This window comes from Mesoplodon bidens (assembly GCF_964165515.1).
Source record: "Mesoplodon bidens genome assembly, chromosome: 14".
Classification (NCBI taxonomy): Eukaryota; Metazoa; Chordata; class Mammalia; order Artiodactyla; family Ziphiidae; genus Mesoplodon; species Mesoplodon bidens.
The window spans coordinates 72,619,937-72,640,332 of NC_138170.1; the positions used below are offsets into that span (position 1 = coordinate 72,619,937).

Here is a 20,396-nt window from a genome sequence, read left to right on the forward strand (position 1 = left end):
CTGCTAATTGGTGGGGTTGTGTTCCTGTCTTGCTAGTTGCTTGGCATAGGGTGGCCAGCAACTGTAGCTTGCTTGCTGGTCGTTGAGTGAAGCTGGGTGCTGGTGTTGAGATGGAGATCTCTGGGAGATTTTCGCCGTTTGATATTATGTGGAGCTGGGATGTCCCTTGTGGACCAGTGTCCTGAAGTTGGCTCTCCCACCTCAGAGGAACAGCACTGACTCCTGCTGCAGCACAACCAACCTTTCATCCACATGGCTCCTCAATTTGGGATGATTTGTTGTCTATTCATGTATTTCACCGACACAGGGTACATCAAGTTGATTGTGGAGCTTTAATCCGCTGCTCCTGAGGCTGCTGGGAGAGATTTCCCTTTCTCTTCTTTGTTCTCACAGCTCCCGGGTCTCAGCTTTGGATTTGGCCTTGCCTCTGAGTGTAGGTCGCCGGAGGGCGTCTGTTCTTCGCTCAGACAGGATGGGGTTAAAGGAGCAGCCGCTTCGGGGACTTTGGCTCACTCAGGCTGCAGGGGAGGGAGGGGTATGGAGTGCGGGGCGAGCCTGAGGTGGCAGAGGCCGGCGTGACATTGCACCAGCCCAAGGCACGCTGTGTGCTCTCCTGTGGAAGCCGTCCTGGGACCCCGGCAGTGACGGGCTGCACAGGCTCCCCAGAAGTGGGGCATGGGCAGTGACCTGCACTTGCACAGAGGCCTCTTGGCAGCTGCAGCAGCAGCCCCAGCATCCCATGTCCGTCTCTGGCGTCCGCGCTTTCAGCCGCGCCTTGTGCCCGTCTCTGGAGCTCCTTTAAGCAGCGCTCTTATCCCCTCTCCTCGCGCACCAGGAAACAAAGAGGGAAGAAAAAGTCTCTTGCCTCTTCCGCAGGTCCAGACTTTTTCCTGTACTCCCTCCCGGCTAGATGTGGCACATTAGCCCCTTTAGGCTGTGTTCACGCCACCAGCCCCAGTCCTCTCCCTGCGCTCTGACCGAAGTTCGAGCCTCAGCTCCCAGCCCCACCCGCCCAGGCGGGCAAGCAGACAAGCCTCTCGGGCTGATGAGTGCCGGTCGGCACCGATCCTCTGTGCGGGAATCTCTCCGCTTTGCCCTCTGCACCCGTTGCTGTGCTCTCCTCCGCGACTCGGAAGCTTCCCCCTCCGCCACCTGCAGTCTCCACCCGCGAAGGGGCTTCCTAGTGTGTGGAAACCTTTCCTCCTTCACGGCTCCCACCCACTGGTGCAGGTCCCGTCCCTATCCTTTTGTCTCTGTTTATTCTTGTTTCTTTTGCCTTACCCACGTACGTGGGGAGTTTCTTGCCTTTTGGGGGGTCTGTGGTCTTCTGTCAGTGTTCAGTAGGTGTTCTGTAGGAGTTGTTCCACGTGTAGATGAATTTCTGATGTATCTGTGGGGAGGAAGGTGATCTCCGCGTCTTACTCTTCCACCATCTTCCCCCTTCCTCGAGATGGGATTTTCAAAGGAATTTCAGGCACATAGTTACAAAGATTTGAAGCACGAAAGAGCAGCCAGAGTACAGACTGGGTCCTGAAAACTTCTTCATAAATATGGTAGTCATTGTCATGGAAGTGAGTACAATTACTGGAAAAGAACAAAGACTGAGCATTAGGAACCATTTCTAATTAGTACAAAGAGATGTATAAATGGAGAAGGTACAAGTGCAAACAAAATAAATATTTTTTAAAAAGCCAATGTTACTCCATTGCAAATATAGACTCTTAAACTCCACACTGAATTATTAACATCCTTCATCCTTTTTCTTCTCTTTAAGTAAATAGCATTTAAAAAATTGTAAATGTTCCATCAGGTGGCCGAACCATTATTTACTTAATCATTCCTTTGTGGTAGATATTTACTTACTTACAGTTATTATTCTTTTTATCTGCTCCTCTAATCTAGTCTCAGCATTCCACTTCAGAATCTGAGCAAGAGGTATATATACTCCCAGAGCAAGAAAGTAAAGATATTTTAGCATGATAATTGGCTTGTAAGCAATGTTTAATGGAGAAAGAAAATGCTTGAAATTCCTTTGGTATGTTGTGAAATAAGCTTAATTATAAGATCTTATATAACCCCTAACTTAGATCAAGATGATATATTTACCCTCACCAATGCTAAACCACAAGGATGGATTCAGGAAGGAGAACATGACATAAAGAAAGTAAAAGAGAATCCTATCTGTCTTGTCCTCAATTATTGTGGAACAATAAAAAGGCCACAGAAGAAGTGCCTGATTAGATGGGTGGTGTCCCAATATTTCTTTATCAAACTTAAACCTAAAGGGATCAAAATGTGTCATATTAGTTTTTTTAAATGGGGACTCAGAACACAACTATTCTACATTTGGTCATGTATAAACATGAAGGGGGGCCTGCATAATTAATGGATGATGTTTTGTGTCCAAAAGTGAGGATTCTAGTTTAGTTTCCTAAGCTTCTCTTAATTCCTAGGTGTCCTGGACACTGTGTGACAGAGTTGACCTTACAACATAAGCTGGAAATGAACTACTATGGTAGGTTGCCTGATGGAGGAAATGACATAGAATCAGAAATAGAACCTGAATGAGAGCTGTGCAGCCACTAGGTTAGCAAAGAGAGATTCATTAGGCTTTCATTGAAATGAGAAGTAATTGATTTGTGTATTATCAGCTAAATGTATCAACAGAGGCCCGCAGAATCCAATGGATAATTTGGTAGCTTGTGTTCAAAGTGGCCACGATGTATTTCTTTACCCCGTAGGTGCATGGCATTCCTCTATCGAGCTCTATCGAGAAGTAGCATCTATGACTCTTTCCTTTGAATCTGAATTTCTCTATGGGACCTCCTTCACCAATAGAATGTGGTACAAGTAATGTTTGCGATTTCTGAGGCTAAATCATTAAAAGCCCAAAGGCATCCATGAAGTTCTCTGGGAATACCAGGCATGAGAAGCCCAAGGCACATGGAGAGGTCAAGTGTGGGCTCTCCACCTGATAAACATAAAGTGAACTCTCATCCATGGATAGCATCAGCTGTCAGCCATCTTGAATATCCAGCCCAGATCAGTCTTTAGATGATTCCAACACTATAGCTGCAACCCTGAGATCTGAAGAGAGAACCACCCAGCTGAGCCCAATCCATCCACAGAACTGTGAAAGTAAGTTAACTTTAAATTTTTGTTCTAAGTCACTGTGTTTTGGGGTGGTGTGTAATGCAGCAAGCAGTCCAACCACATCCCAATAGATGCCTCTGAAGCCAACCTCACAGTGGATCTGGAAAAGGGCATTTTGGTCTGAGGATTCTTTCACCATGTAGGCAAGAGGCTATGTAAACCACTTTCCTAAATGCATTTTCAAGTAGATCAGGAGTATGGAAGAGGCAAAGAAAGATGAACCTTTTTTATTTTCCCCAAATGCTAAATATTACCTAAAATAATTTTTAAATTACTACATTAGGCTAAATATTAAAACATATTGAATATACTCAGTAGAGGCTTATTAGGGAGACTAGATCATGCACAAGCAAATAAAAAACATGTGTTTTACACAGATTACGTTGTAATTAAATAGAGCCATGAACAGCCCATCACAGGCTGTTTTCTAAAATAAAGTTTTATTGGAACACAGTCATGTCCATATATTTACATAATGACTGTAACTGTTTTTGAGCTAAAACAGTTGCAGCAAAGACTATATGGCCGGGGGACCTTCAAGATGGTGGAGGAGTAAGATGTGGAGATCACTTTCCTCCCCACAAATACATCAAAAATACATCTACATGTGGAACAACTCCTACAGAAAACCTACTGAACACTGGCAGAAGACCTCAGACTTCCCAAAAGGCAAGAAACTCCCCACGTACCTGGGTAGGGCAAAAGAAAAAACAGAGACAAAAGAATAGGGACAGGACCTGTACCTCTGGGAGGGAGCTGTGAAGGAGGAAAAGGTTCCACACACTAGAAGCCCCTTCACTGCCGGAGAGAGGGGATGGGTGGAGGGGAAGCTTCAGAGCCACGGAGGAGAGCGCAGCAACGGGTGCGGAGGGCAAAGCAGAGAGATTCCCGCACACAGGATTGGTGCTGATCAGCACTCACCAGCCTGAGAGGCTTGTCTGCTCACCCACCGGGGCAGGTGCGGGCTGGGAGCTGAGGCTCCAGCTTCGCTTTGGAGGTCAAATCCCAGGGAGAAGACTGTGGTTGGCTGCGTGAACACATCCTGAAGGGGCTAGTGTGCCACAGGTGGCCGGGAGTGAGTCTGGGAAAAAGTCTGGAACTGCCCAACACGCAAGAGACCCTTGTTTCGGGGTGTGAGAGGAGAGGGGATTCAGAGCATGACCTAAACGAGCTCCAGAGACGGGCATGAAACGCTAAGGCTGCTGCTGCCACCACCAAGAAGCCTGTGTGCAAGCACAGGTCACTGTCCACAACCTCCCCTCCCAGGAACCTGTGCAGACCGCCACTGCCAGGGTCTCGTGATCCAGAAACAACTTCCCCGGGAGAACACACGGTGTGCCTAAGGCTATTGCAACATCATGCTGGCCTCTGTGACCACAGGCTCACCCCACATTCTGTACCCCTCCCTCCCCTGGCCTGAATAAGCCAGAACCCACTAATCAGCTGCTACTCTAACCTCATCCTGTCTGAGCAGGGAACAGACACCCTCAGGAGACCTACATGCAGAGGCGGGGCCAAATCCAAAGCTGAACCACAGGAGCTGTGCGAACAAAGAAGAGAAAGGGAAATCTCTCCCAGCAGCCTCAGGAGCAGCAGATTATCTCACAATCAACTTGATGTACCCTGCATCTGTGGACTATCTGAATAGACAACAAATCATCCCAAAATTGAGGCACTGGACTTTGGGAGCAACTGTAGACTTGGGGTTTGCTTTCTGCATCTAATTTGTTTCTGATTTAATGTTTATCTTAATTTAGTATTTAAAGCTTATTATAACTGGTAGATTTATCAATTTGGTTGCTCTCTTCCTTTTTTTAATATATATATATCTTTTCTCTTTCTGTGAGTGTGTATGTTTATGCTTCTTTGATTTTGTCTGTATAGGTTTGGTTTTACCATTTGTCCTAGGGTTCCCTCTGTCCATTTTTTTTTTTTTTTTTTTTAGGTACGTGGGCGTCTCACTGCTGTAGACTCTCCCATTGCGGAGCACAGGCCCCGGACATGCAGGCTCAGCAGCCATGGCTCACGGGCCCAGCCGCTCTGTGGCATGTGGGATCCTCCTGGACCGGGGCACGAACCCGTGTCCCCTGCATCGGCAGGCGGACTCCCAACCACTGCACCACCAGGGAAGCCCCCATTTTTTTTTAAGTATAGTTTTTAGTGCTTGTTATCTGTTTCTTGGTTTGGTTCCTTTCTTCTTTCTTTTTATTTATTTAATTCCCTTTTAATTTTTAATATTTTTTTATTTTTTACTTTAAGTACTTTATTTATTCAATTTTATTCTAACTGTATCCCTTCTTTCTTTCTTTCCCTCCTTTCTCTTCTGAGCTGTGTGGCTGACAGGGTCTTAGTGCTCCAGCCAGGTGTCAGGCCTGAGCCTCTGAGGTGGGAGAGTCAAGTTCAGGACATTGCTCCACCAGAGACCTCCTGGCCCCATGTAATATCAAACAGCAAAAGCTCTCCCAGAGATCTCCATCTCAACAGTAAGACCCAGCTCCACTCAATGACCAACAAGCTACAGTGCTGGACACCCTATGCCAAACAACTAGCAAGACAGGAACACAACCTCACCCATTAGCAGAGAGGCTGCTTAAAATCATAATAAGGTCACAGACACCCCAAAAGACACCACTGGATGCAGTCCTGCACACCAGGAAGACAACATCCAACCTCATCCACCAGAACACAGGCACCAGTCGCCTCCACCAGGAGGCCTACACAAGCCACTGAACCAACCTTACACACTGGGGGCAGACACCAAAAACAATGGGAACTACGAACATGCAGCCTGTGAAACGGAAAGCCCAAACACAGTAAGTTAAACAAAATGAGAAGACAGAGAAACACACAGCAGATGAAGGAGCAAGATAAAGACCCACCAGACCAAACAAATGAAGATGAAATAGGCAGTCTACCTGAAAAAGAATCCAGAGTAATGATAGTAAAGATGATCCAAAATCTTGGCAATAGAATGGAGAAAATACAAAAACGTTTAACAAGGAACTAGAACTAAAGAGCAAACAAACATTGATGAACAACAGAATAAATGAAATTAAAAATTCTATAGAAGAAATCAAGAGCAGAATAACTGAGGCAGAAGAACGGATAAGTGACCTGGAAGATAAAATAGTGGAAATAACTACCACAGAGCAGAATAAAGAAAAAAGAATGAAAAGAATTGAGGAGAGTCTCAGAGACCTCTGGGACAACACTAACTGCACCAACATTCTAATTTTAGGGGTCTGAGAAAAAAGAAACAAAATATTTGAAGAGATTATAGTTGAAAACTTCCCTAATATGGGAAAGGAAATAGTCAATCTTAAGTCCAGGAAGTGCAGAGAGTCCCGTACAGGATAAATCCAAGGAGAAACATGCCAAGACACATATTAATCAAACTATCAAAAATTAAATACAAAGAAAAAATATTTAGAGCAGCAAGGGAAAAACAACACATAACATACAAGGGAATCCCCATCAGGTTAACAGCTGATCATTCAGCAGAAACTCTGCAAGCCAGAAGGGAGTGGCAGGACATATCTAAACTGATGAAAGGGAAAGACTTACAACCCAGCAACGATCCCATTCAGGTTTGAAGGAGAAATTAAAACCTTTACAGACATGCAAAAGCTAAGAGAATTCAGCACCATCAAACCACCTTTACAACAAATGCTAAAGGAACTTCTCTAGGCAAGAAGCACAACAGAAGGAAAAGACCTACAATAACAAACCCAAAACAATTAGGAAAATGGTAATAGGAACATACATATTGATACTTATCATAAATGTAAATGTTTTAAATGCTCCAACCAAAATATATAGAGTGGCTGCATGGATACAAAAACAAGACCCATATATATGCTGTCTAAAAGAGACCCACTTCAAACCTAGGGACACATACAGACTGAAAGTGAGGGGACGGGAAAAGATATTACATGCAAATCGAAATCAAAACCAATGCTGATATCAGACAAAATAGACTCAAAGATTACAAGAGAGAAAAACAAGTACACTACATAATGATCAATGGATCAATCATAAAGAAGGTATAGGGCTTCCCTGGTGGCGCACTGGTTGAGAGTCCGCCTGCCGATGCAGGGGACGCGGGTTCGTGCCCCGGTCCGGGAAGATCCCACATGCCGCGGAGCGGCTGGGCCAGTGAGCCATTGAGCCTGTGCTCCGCAATGGGAGAGGCCACAACAGTGAGAGGCCTGTGTACCGCAAAAAAAAAAAAGTATACAATTGTAAATATTAATGCACCCAACGTAGCAGCACATCAATACATAAGGCACATGCTAACAGCCACAAAAGGGGAAATAGACAGCAATACAATCATAGTAGGGGACTTTAACACCCCACTTTCACCAATGGACAGATCATACAAAATAAAAATAAATAAGGAACAAAAGGTTTAAATGATACATTAAACAAGGTGGACTTAATTGATATTTATAGGACATTCCAACCAAAAACAAGAGAATACACTTTCTCCTTAAGTGCTCATGGAACATTCATTCTACAGGATAGATCATATCTTAGGTCACAAATCAAGCCTTGGTATATTTAAGAAAATTGAAATCATATTAAGCATCTTTTCTGACCACAACGCTATGAGAGTAGATATCAATTACAGGAAAATATCTAAAAAAATACAAATACATGGAGGCTAAACAATCTGCTATTAAATAACCAAGAGATGACTGAAGAAATCAAAGAGGAAATTAAAAAATACCTAGAAACAAATGAGAAGGAAAACACGACAACCCAAAACTAATGGGATGCAGCAAAAGCAGTTATAAGAGGGAAGTTTACAGAAATACAATCCTACCTCAAAAACAAGAAACATCTCAAATAAACAACCTAACCTTACACCTAAAGCAGTTAGAGAAGAACAAAAAAAAACCCAAAGTTAGCAGAATGAAATAAATCATAAATATCAGATCAGAAATAAATGAAAAAGGAATGAAGAAAATGATAGCAATGATCAATAAAACTAAAAGCTGGTTCTTTGAGAAGGTAAACAAAATTGGTAAACCATTAGCCGGACTCATGAAGAAAAAAAGGGAGAAGACTCAATACAATTAGAAATGAAAAACGAGAAGTAGGACACAGAGATCACCTTCCTCCCCACACATACACCAGAAATACAGCTACATGTGGAACAACTCCTACAAAACACCTACTGAACGCTGGCAGAAGACCTCAGACCCCCCAAAAGGCAAGAAACTCCCCACGTACCTGGGTAGGGCAAAAGAAAAAAGAATAAACAGAGACAAAAGGATAGGGACGGGACCTGCACCAGTGGGAGGGAGCCGTGAAGGAGGAAAGGTTTCCACACACTAGGAAGCCCCTTCGCGGGCGGAGACTGCAGGTGGCGGAGGGGGAAGCTTTGGAGTAGCGGAGGAGAGCACAGCAACGGGTGCAGAGGGCAAAGCGGAGAGATTCCCGCACAGAGGACCGGTGCCGACCGGCACTCATCAGCCTGAGAGGCTTGTCTGCTTGCCCGCCGGGGTGGGCGGGGCTGGGAGCTGAGGCTCAGGCTTCGGTCAGAGTGCAGGGAGAGGACTGGGGCTGGCAGCGTGGGCACAGCCTAAAGGGGCTAATGCGCCACATCTAGCCAGGAGGGAGTCCAGGAAAAAGTCTGGACCTGCGGAAGAGGCAAGAGACTTTTTCTTCCCTCTTTGTTTCCTGGTGCGCGAGGAGAAGGGATTTAGAGCGCTGCTTAAAAGAGCTCCAGAGACGGGCACAAGCCGCGGCTGAAAGCGCGGACCCCAGAGACGGACATGGGATGCTGGGGCTACTGCTGCCGCTGCCAAGAGGCCTCTGTGCAAGCGCAGGTCACTGTCCACGCCCCCCTTCTGGGGAGCCTGTGCAGCCCGTCACTGCCGGGGTCCCGGGATCCAGGGATGGCTTCCACGGGAGAGCACACAGCGTGCCTTGGGCTGGTGCAACGTCACGCCGGCCTCTGCCACCTCAGGCTCGCCCCGCACTCCACACCCCTCCCTCCCCTGCAGCCTGAGTGAGCCAGAGTCCCCGAAGCGGCTGCTCCTTTAACCCCATCCTGTCTGAGCGAAGAACAGACGCTCTCCGGCGACCTACACGCACAGACGAGGCCAAATCCAAAGCTGAGACCCGGGAGCTGTGAGAATAAAGAAGAGAAAGGGAAATCTCTCCCAGCAGCCTCAGGAGCAGCGGATTAAAGCTCCACAATCAACTTGATGTACCCTGCATAGGTGGAATACATGAATAGACAACGAATCATCCCAAATTGAGGAGCCGTGTGGATGAAAGGTTCTTTGTGCTGCAGCAGGAGTCAGTGCTGTTCCTCTGAGGTGGGAGAGCCAACTTCAGGACACTGGTCCACAAGGGACATCCCAGCTCCACATAATATCAAATGGCAAAAATCTCCCAGAGATCTCCATCTCAACACCAGCACCCAGCTTCACTCAACGACCAGCAAGCTACAGTGCTAGCCACCCTATGCCAAGCAACTAGCAAGACAGGAACACAATGCCACCCATTAGCAGAGAGGCTGCCTAAAATCATAAAAGTCCACAGACACCCCAAAACACACCATGAGATGTGGACCTGTCCACCAGAAAGACAAGATCCAGCCTCATCCACCAGAACACAGGCACTAGTCCCCTCCACCAGGAAGCCTACACAACCCACTGAACCAACCTTAGCCACTGGGGACAGACACCAAAAACAACAGGAACTACGAACCTGCAGCCTGCAAAAGGGAGACCCCAAACACAGTAAGATAAGCAACATGAGAACACAAAAAAACAGCAAGAGAAGAAGCAAGATAAAAACCCACCAGACCTAACAAATGAGGAGGAAATAGGCAGTCTACCTGAAAAAGAATTCAGAATAATGATAGTAAAAGGATCCAAAATCTTGGAAATAGAATAGACAATATGCAAGAAACAGTTAACAATGACCTAGAAGAACTAAAGATGAATCAAGCATCGATTAAACACACAATAAATGAAATGAAAAATACTATAGATGGGATCAATAGCAGAATAACTGAGGCAGAAGAACGGATAAGTGAGGTGGAAGATAAAATAGTGGAAATAACTACTGCAGAGCAGAATAAAGAAAAAGAATGAAAAGAACTGAGGACAGTCTCAGAGACCTCTGGGACAACATTAAATGCACCAACATTCGAATTATAGGGGTTCCAGAAGAAGAAGAGAAAAAGGGACTGAGAAAATATTTGAAGAGATTATAGTTGAAAACTTCCCTAATATGGGAAAGGAAATAGTTAATCAAGTCCTGGAGGCACAGAGAGTCCCATACAGGATAAATAAATCCAAGGAGAAATACACCAAGACACATATTAAACTGTCAAAAATTAAATACAAAGAAAACATATTAAAAGCAGCAAGGGAAAAACAACAAATAACACACAAAGGTATCCCCATAAGGTTAACAGCTGATCTTTCAGCAGAAACTCTGCAAACCAGAAGGTAGTGGCAAGACATATTTAAAGTGATGAAGGGGAAAAACCTGCAACCAAGATTACTCAGCAAAGATCTCATTCAGATTCGATGGAGAAATTAAAACCTTTACAGACAAGCAAAAGCTGAGAGAGTTCAGCACCACCAAACCAGCTTTACAACAAATGCTAAAGGAACTACTCTAGGCAAGAAACACAACAGAAGGAAAAGACCTACAATAACGAACCCAAAACAATTAAGAAAATGGCAATAGGAACATACATATCGATAATTCCTTAAATGTAAATGGACTAAATGCTCCCACCAAAAGACACAGATTGGCTGAATGGTTACAAAAACAAGACCCATATATATGCTGCCTACAAGAGACCCACTTCAGACCTAGAGACACATACAGACTGAAAGTAAGGGGATGGAAAAAGATATTCCATGCAAATGGAAACCAAAAGAAAGCTGGAGTAGCAATTCTTGTATCAGACAAAATAGACTTTAAAATAAAGACTACTAGAAGAGACAAAGAAGGACACTACATAATGATCAAGGGATCGATCCAAGAAGAAGATATAACAATTGTAAATATTTATGCACCCAACATAGGAACACCTCAATACATAAGGCAAATACTAACAGCCATGAAAGGGTAAATCGACAGTAACACATTCACAGTAGGGGACTTTAACACCCCACTTTCACAAATGGACAGATCATCCAAAATGAAAATAAATAAGGAAACACAACCTTTAAATGATACATTAAACAAGATGGACTTGATATTTTTGTTTTGATATTTATGTTTTAATATTTATTTAACATAAATATCAATATTTATCAACATTGATATTTATGTTTTTATCCAAAAACAACAGAATACACATTTTTCTCAAGTGCTCATGGAACATTCTCCAGGATAGATCATATCTTGAGTCACAAATCAAGCTTTGGTAAATTTAAGAAAATTGAAATGGTATCAAGTACCTTTTCCGACCACAACGCTATGAGACTAGATATCAATTACAGGAAAAGATCTGTAAAAAATACAAACACATGGAGGCTGAACAATACACTACTTAATAACGAAGTGATCACTGAAGAAATCAAAGAGGAAATCAAAAAATACCTAGAAACAAATGACAATGGAGACACGACGACCCAAAACCTATGGGATGCAGCAAAAGCAGTTCTAAGAGGGAAGTTTATAGCAATACAATCCCACCTTAAGAAACAGGAAACATCTCGAATAAACATCCTGACCTTGCACCTAAATCAATTAGAGAAAGAAGAACAAAAAAACCCCAAAGTTAGCAGAAGGAAAGAAATCATAGAAATCAGATCAGAAATAAATGAAAAAGAAATGAAGGAAATGATAGCAAAGATCAATAAAACTAAAAGCTGGTTCTTTCAGAAGATAAACAAAATTGATAAACCATTAGTCAGACTCATCAAGAAAATAAGGGAGAAGACTCAAATCAATAGAATTAGAAATGAAAAAGGAGAAGTAACAACTGACACTGCAGAAATACAAAAGATCATGAGAGATTACTACAAGCAACTCTATGCCAATATAAAATGAACAACCTGGAAGAAATGGACAAATTCTTAGAAATGCACAACCTGCCAAGACTGAATCAGGAAGAAATAGAAAATATGAACAGACCAATCACAAGCACTGAAATTGAAACTGTGATTAAAAATCTTCCAACAAACAAAAGCCCAGGACCAGATGGCTTCACAGGCGAATTCTATCAAACATTTAGAGAAGACCTAACACCTATCCTTCTCAAACTCTTCCAAAATATAGCAGAGGGAGGAACACTCCCAAACTCATTCTACGAGGCCACCACCACCTTGATACCAAAGCCAGACAAGGATGTCACAAAGAAAGAAAACTACAGGCCAATATCGCTGTTGAACATACATGCAAAAATCCTCAACAAAATACTAGCAAGCAGAATCCAACAGCACATTAAAAGGATCATACACCACGATCAAGTGGCGTTTATTCCAGGAATGCAAGGATTCTTCAATATACGCAAATCAATCAACGTGATACCCATATTAACAAATTGAAGGAGAAAAACCATATGATCATCTCAATAGATGCAGAGAAAGCTTTCAACAAAATTCAACACCCATTTATGATAAAAACCCTGTACAAAGTAGGCATAGAGGGAACTTTCCTCAACATAACAAACGGCGTATATGACAAACCCACAGCCAACATCGTCCTTGATGCTGAAAAACTGAAAGCATTTCCACTAAGATCAGGAACAAGAGAAGGCTGCCCACTCTCACCACTCTTATTCAACATAGTTTTGGAAGTTTTAGCCACAGCAATCAGAGAAGAAAAGGAAATAAAAGGAATCCAAATTGGAAAAGAAGTAAATATGTCACTGTTTGCAGATGACATGATACTATACATAGAGAATCCTAAAGATGCTACCAGAAAACTACTAGAGCTAATCAATGAATTTGGTAAAGTAGCAGGATACAAAATTAATGCACAGAAATCTCTGGCGTTCCTATACACTAATGATGAAAAATCTGAAAGTGAAATCAAGAAAACACTCCCATTTACCACTGCAACAAAAAGAATAAAATATCTAGGAATAAACCTACCTCAGGAAACAAAAGACCTGTATGCAGAAAATTATAAGACACTGATGAAAGAAATTAAAGATGATACAAATAGATGGAGAGATATATCATGTTCTTGGATTGGAAGAAACAACATTGTGAAAATGACTCTACTACCCAAAGCAATCTACAGATTCAATGCAATCCCTATCAAACTACCACTGGCATTTTTCACAGAACTAGAACAAAAAATTGCACAATTTGTATGGAAACACAAAAGACCCCGAATAGCCAAAGCAATCTTGAGAACGAAAAACGGAGCTGGAGGAATCATGCTCCCTGACTTCAGACTATACTACAAAGCTACAGTAATCAAGACAGTATGGTACTGGCACAGAAACAGGAAGATACATCAATGGAACAGGATAGAAAACGCAGAGATAAACCGACACACATATGGTCACCTTATCTTTGATAAAGGAGGCAGGAATGTACAGTGGAGAAAGGACAGCCTCTTCAATAAGTGGTGCTTGGAAAAACTGGACAGGTACATGTAAAAGTATGAGATTAGATCACTCTCTAACACCATACACCAAAATAAGCTCAAAATGGATTAAAGACCTAAATGGAAGGCCAGACACTATCAAACTCTTAGAGGAAAACATAGGCAGAACACTCTATGACATAAATCACAGCAAGATCCTTTTTGACCCACCTCCTAGAGAAATGGAAATAAAGACAAAAATAAACACATGGGACCTAATGAAACTTCAAAGCTTTTGCACAGCAAAGGAAACCATAAACAAGACCAAAAGACAACCCTCAGAATGGGAGAAAGTATTTGCAAATGAAGCAACTGACAAAGGATTAATCTCCAAAATATATAAGCAGCTCATGCAGCTCAATAACAAAAAAACAAACAACCCAATCCAAAAATGGGCAGAAGACCTAAATAGACATTTCTCCACAGAAGATACACAGATTGCCAACAAACACATGAAAAGTATGCTCAACATCTTTAATCATTAGAGAAATGCAAATCAAAACTACAATGAGATATCACCTCACACCAGTCAGAATGGCCATCATCAAAAAATCTAGAAACAATAAATGCTGGAGAGGGTGTGGAAAAAAGGGAACACTCTTGCACTGCTGGTGGGAATGTGAATTGGTACAGCCAGTATGGAGAACAGTATGGTGGTTCTTTAAAAAACTACAAATAGAACTACCATATGACCCAGCAATTCCACTACTGGGCATATACCCTGAGAAAACCATAATTCAAAAAGAGTCATGTACCAAAATGTTCATAGCAGTCCTATTTACAATAGCCCGGAGATGGAAGCAACCTAAGTGTCCATCATCGGATGAATGGATAAAGAAGATGTGGCACATATATACAATGGAATATTACTCAGCCATAAAAAGAAACGAAACTGAGCTATTTGTAATGAGGTGGATAGACCTAGAGTCTGTCATACAGAGTGAAGTAAGTCAGAAAGAGAAAGACAAATACCGTATGCTAACACATATATATGGAATTTAAGAAGAAAAAAAATGTCATGAAAAACTTAGGGGTAAGACAGGAGTAAAGACACAGACCTACTAGAGAATGGACTTGAGGATACAGGGAGGGGGAAGGGTAGGTAAGCTGTGACAAAGTGAAAGAGAGGCATGGACATATATATACACTACCAAACGTAAGGTAGATAGATAGTGGGAAGCAGCCGCATAGCACAGGGAGATCAGCTCGGTGCTTTGTGACCGCCTGGAGGGGTGGGATAGGGAGGGTGGGAGGGAGGGAGACGCAAGAGGGAAGGGATATAGGAACATATGTATATGTATAACTGATTCATTTTGTTATAAAGCAGAAACTAACACACCATTGTTAAGCAATTATACTCCAATAAAGATGTAAAAAAAAAAAAAAGAATCAGCCTGCAAATAGAAAAAAAAGTAACAACTGAAACTACAGAAATAAAAAGTATCATGAAAGACTACCACAAGCAACTATATGCCAATAAAATGGACAACCTGGAAGAAATGGACAAGTTCTCAGAAAAGCACAACCTTCTGTGACTGAACCAGGAAGAAATAGAAAATATAAACAGACGAATCAGAATCACTGAAATTCAAACTGTGATTATAAATCTTCTAACAGGGGCTTCCCTGCTGGCGCAGTGGTTGGGAGTCTGCCTGCCGATGTGGGGGGAGCGGGTTCGTGCCCAAGTCTGGGGGGATCCCGCATGCCGCTGAGCGGCTGGGCCCGTGGGCCATGGCCGCTTGGCCTGCACGTCTGGAGCCTGTGCTCCATGGCGGGAGAGGCCACGGCGGTGAGAGGCCCGCATACCACAAAAAAAAAAAAAAAGAAAAAAAAATCTTCTAATAAACAAAAGCCCAGGACCAGATGGCTTCACAGGCGAATTCTATGAACCATTTAGAGAAGAGCTAACACCTATCCTTCTCAAAGTCTTCCAAAATATAGCAGAGTGAGCAACACTCCCAAACTCATTCTATGAGGCCACCATCACCCTTATACCAAAACCAGACAAATATGTCACAAAAAAAGAAAATTACAGGCCAGTATAACTGATGAACATACATGCAAAAATCCTCAACAAAATACTAGCAAGCAGAATCCAGCAGCACATTAAAAGAATCATAGACCATGATCAAGTGGGGTTCATCCCAGGAATGCAAGGATTCTTCAATATAAGCAAATCAATCATTGTGATAAACCATATTAACAAATTGAAGGATAAATACCATATTATCATCTCACAAGATGCAGAAAAAGCTTTTGAAAAAATTCAACACCCATTTATTATAAAAACCCTCCAGAAAGTAGGCATAGAGGGAACTTACCTCAACATAATAAAGGCCATATATGACAATCCCACAGCCAACATCATTGTCAATGGTGAAAAACTGGAACATTTCCACTAAGATCAGGAACAAGACAAACTTGCCCACTCTCACCACTATTATTCAACATAGTTTTGGAAGTTTTAGCCATAGCAGTCAGAGAAGAAAAAGAAATAAAAGAAATCCAAATCGAAAAAGAAGTAAGACTGTCACTGTTTGCAGATAACAAGATTCTATACATAGAGAATCCTAAAGATGCTACCAGAAAACTACTAGAGCTAATCAATGAATCTGGTAAATTAGCAGGATACAAAATTAATGCACAGAAATCTCTTGCATTCCTATACACTAATGATGAAGAATCAGAAGGAGGAATTAGGGAAACACTCCCATTTACCACTGCAACAAGAAGAATAAAATACTTAGGAATAAACGTACCTAAGGAGACAAAAGACCTGTATGCAGAAAACTATAAGACACCGATGAAAGAAATTAAAGACGGTAGGGCTTCTCTGATGGCGCAGTGGTTAGGAGTCCGCCTGCCAAGGCAGGAGACACATGTTCAAGCCGTGGTCTGGGAAGATCCCACATGCCACAGAGCAAGCAGCTAAGCCCATGTGCCACAACTACTGAGCCTGATCTCTGGAGCCCGCAAGCCACAACTACTGAGCCCACGTGGCACAACTACTGAAGCCTGTGCACCTAGAGCCCATGCTCTGCAACGGGGGGAGGGGGCACGGCGGTGAGGGGCCCACGCACCACGGCAAGGGGTAGCCCCCGCTTGCCACAACTGGAGAGGGGCCGCATACAGCAACGAAGACCCAACACAGCCAAAAATAAATAAAATAAAATGTAATAAATAAAAATTTTAAAAATAAATAAATAAAGATGATACCAACAGATGGAGAGATGTACCATGTTCTTGGATTGGAAGAATCAACACTGTGAAATTGATTATACAACCAAAAGCAATCTACAGATTCAATGCAATCCCTATCAAACTACCAATGGCATTTTTCAGAGAACTAGAACAAAAAAATTTCACAATTTGTATGGAAGCACAAAAGACTCCGAATAGCCAAAGCAATCTTGAGAATGAAAAACAGAGTTGGAAGAATCAGGCTCCCTGACTTCAGACTATACTACAAAGCTACAGTAATCAAGACAGTATGGTACTGGCACAAAAACAGAAAGATAGATCAATGGAACAGGACAGAAAGCCCAGAGATAAACCCATGCACATATGGTCACCTTATCTTTGATAAAGGAGGCAAGAATATACACTGTAGAAAAGACAGCCTCTGCAATAAGTGGTGCTGGGAAAACTGGACAGCTAAATGCAAAAGAATGAAAGAAGAACACTCCCTAATACCATATACAAAAATAAACCCAAAATGGATAAAAGACCTAAATGTAAGACCAGACACTATAAAACTCTTAGAGAAAAACATAAGAAGAACACTCTTTGACATAAATTACAGCAAGATCCTTTTTGATCCACCTCCTAGAGAAATGGAAGTAAAAACAAAAATAAACAAAAATGGACCTAATGAACCTTAAAAAGTTTTGCACAGCAAAGGAAACCATAAACAAGATGAAAAGACAACCCTCAGAATGGGAGAAAATATTTGCAAATGAAGCAACGGACAAAGGATTAACCTCCAAAATACACAAGCAGCTCATGCAGCTCATTATCAAAAAAACAAACAACCCAATCAAAAAATGGGCAGAAGACCTAAATAGACATTTCTCCAAAGAAGATATACAGATTGCCAAGAAACACATGAAAGGATGCTCAACATCACTGATCATTAGAGAAATGCAAATCAAAAGAAACAATAAATGCTGGAGAGGGTGTGGAGAAAAGGGAACCCTCTTGTACTGTTGGTGGGAACGTAAATTGATACAGCCACTATGAAGAACAGGATGGAAGTTCCTTAAAAAAACTAAAAATAGAACTACCATACGACCCAGCAATCCCACTACTGGGCATATACCCTGAGAAAAGCATAATTCAAAAAGAGTCATGTACCACAATGTTCATTACATCTCTATTTACAATAGCCAGGACATGGAAGCAACCTAAGCGTCCATCGACAGATGAATGGATAAAGAAGATGGAGCACATATATACAATTGAATATTACTCAGCCATAAAAAGAAACGAAATTGAGTTATTTGTATTGAGGTGGATGGACCTAGAATCTGTCATAGTAGTGAAGTAAGTCAGAAAGTGATAAACAAATAATGTATGCTAACACATATATATGGAATTTAAAAAAAAGGTTCTGAAGAACCTAGGGGCAGGACAGGAATACAGAAGCAGACATAGAGAATGGACTTGAGGACACGGGGAGGGGGAAGGGTAAGCTGGGTCGAAGTGAGAGAGTGGCATGGACATATATACAGTACCAAATGTAAAATAGAGAGCTAGTGGGAAGCAGACACATAGCACAGGGAGATCAGCTTGGTGCTTTGTGTCCACCTAGAGGGGTGGGATAGGAAGGGTGGGAGGGAGACGAAGAGGGAGGAGAAATGGGGTATATGTATATGTATAGCTGATTCACTATGTTATAAAGCAGAAACACACCATCATAAAGCAATTATACTCCAATAAAGATGTTAAAAAAAAAAGACTATATGGCCTATAAAGCCTGAGGTCTTTATTCCCTGGCGTTTTAAAACAAAAGTGTACTGACCCCTATATAAAGTTAAAATTGGAATCACGATTCATAGTTTTAAATAATTTTTTGCTATTATACTTTCAGGGTAAATTCCTAGAAGTGGAATTGCTAAGTCACAGAGTTTGTACAACATTAAAGACTTTCATATATTTTGGCCCCAGTTTATCTCCAGAAAAACTGTTGGTTAATATTCAGTCATCTTAATACAAGATGACTAAATTCCCTGTATCCAATCTCATAAAATTGATCTCATAAAATTGAAATTTTGAGTCTTTTATTTAGGAAAAAAAATCTTTGTACACAATACTTTTTATCTGTATTTATGATTATTATTTAAGATATTTTCCTATGAGCAAAATTACAGGGTCAAAGTGTAGTGTATTAAAAGTGTATTAAATCCTTTGCTATATATTGCCAAATTAATTTCCAGAAAAGTTATATCAGTTTACACTCTTTATATTATATGAAATTGACATGTTTTACTTAACAAATGAATGTCAGATAAATTGACATTTCACTTCATAGTATCAACTACGTTGTTCATGTGTTGGGCAAAAATTTTATTCCATAATTTTTTTTTATTGGAGTATAACTGCTTTACAATGTGTGTTAGTGTACGCTGTACAATGAAGTGAATCAGCTATATGTATACACCCCACCCATCTAGGTCATCACAGAGCACCAAACTGAGCTCCCTGTGTTTAATTCACTCTTTATTCCTCAAGAAATGTAAGCATTTCCTATAAACGTATTAACCATTTTGATAAACGTAAAAGGCCTCTTATGGTTTTCCAGCTTTTCTTTGCTCTTCTGATTTTGTTTATATAACATATTCAGGGATACATTTAAAAAAATATTCATATGAGTCTCTTGCTGGACTTCTTATTCCATATCTGTGTTGATCTACTTCTATACTAGTACTCTTCAAAAATAATTATGGATTATGATATGTTGTGGCATGTGGAAAGGCTTAGATGTATTTATTGTTCTTCTTTAAGTTTTGATTATTCATATGCATTTTCTCTTTTAGATTATTTTAGAACACACTGTCAAAGCCCATAAAAATCCTTTGGAGATTTCTGTTGAAATTGACATGGTATGTTTGAAATTCCATCCAATTTTCTACTGAGATGTTTGTCACTAAAATTATTTTGAATGTTAAACAATTTTTAGTATTTATGAGAATTACAATTACCTTTTAATTTTTATAATTGTTTTTTGCACAAAGATTATTTTTATTTTGATTCTTTAGTTGTACTGATAAAGGAGGCAAGTTGTAGTTGGTTTTTCTCCCCTACTTGACATATTTTAAATGGCATTCTCTATTGTGTACATGGTTAACTTGAAATCTTACCTCAAGAGAAGAAAAATACGGTAAATTTGCTGTGTTGTAAATATAAACTATAAGTATAAACTATGATGTAAATATTAACTTAAATGTAAAGTATATTAGAAGCTGTTGAGATTTTAAAATAGGGAGGCTAGCTAGGATATTAATAGAGCCTTCATTATGAGGAATTCAAACAATGCACATAAATAATTTTGATTGTCAGGATAGAATTGTTTTAGGTTCAGACTTCATGGCACTCAGGCCTCATTGGTAGTTGACCCTGGAGGGGTGAGGTGCATGAGTTCATGGTGTTTCTGACTAACTTAC

General features: G+C 41.2%; 1 protein-coding gene across 2 annotated transcripts in view; it reads right to left on the reverse strand.

Moving 5' to 3' along the window:
* Positions 1 to 1,150: 1,150 nt before the first annotated feature.
* LOC308627785 (uncharacterized protein) overlaps positions 1,151 to 20,396 on the reverse strand; it is a 347,900-nt gene continuing 328,654 nt past the window's right edge. For both annotated transcript variants that reach the window (XR_014017439.1, XM_081254172.1), the window contains exon 8: positions 1,151 to 1,584. The gene's annotated coding sequence lies outside the window, so the exon portion shown is untranslated. The remainder of the gene's footprint in view (positions 1,585 to 20,396) is intronic.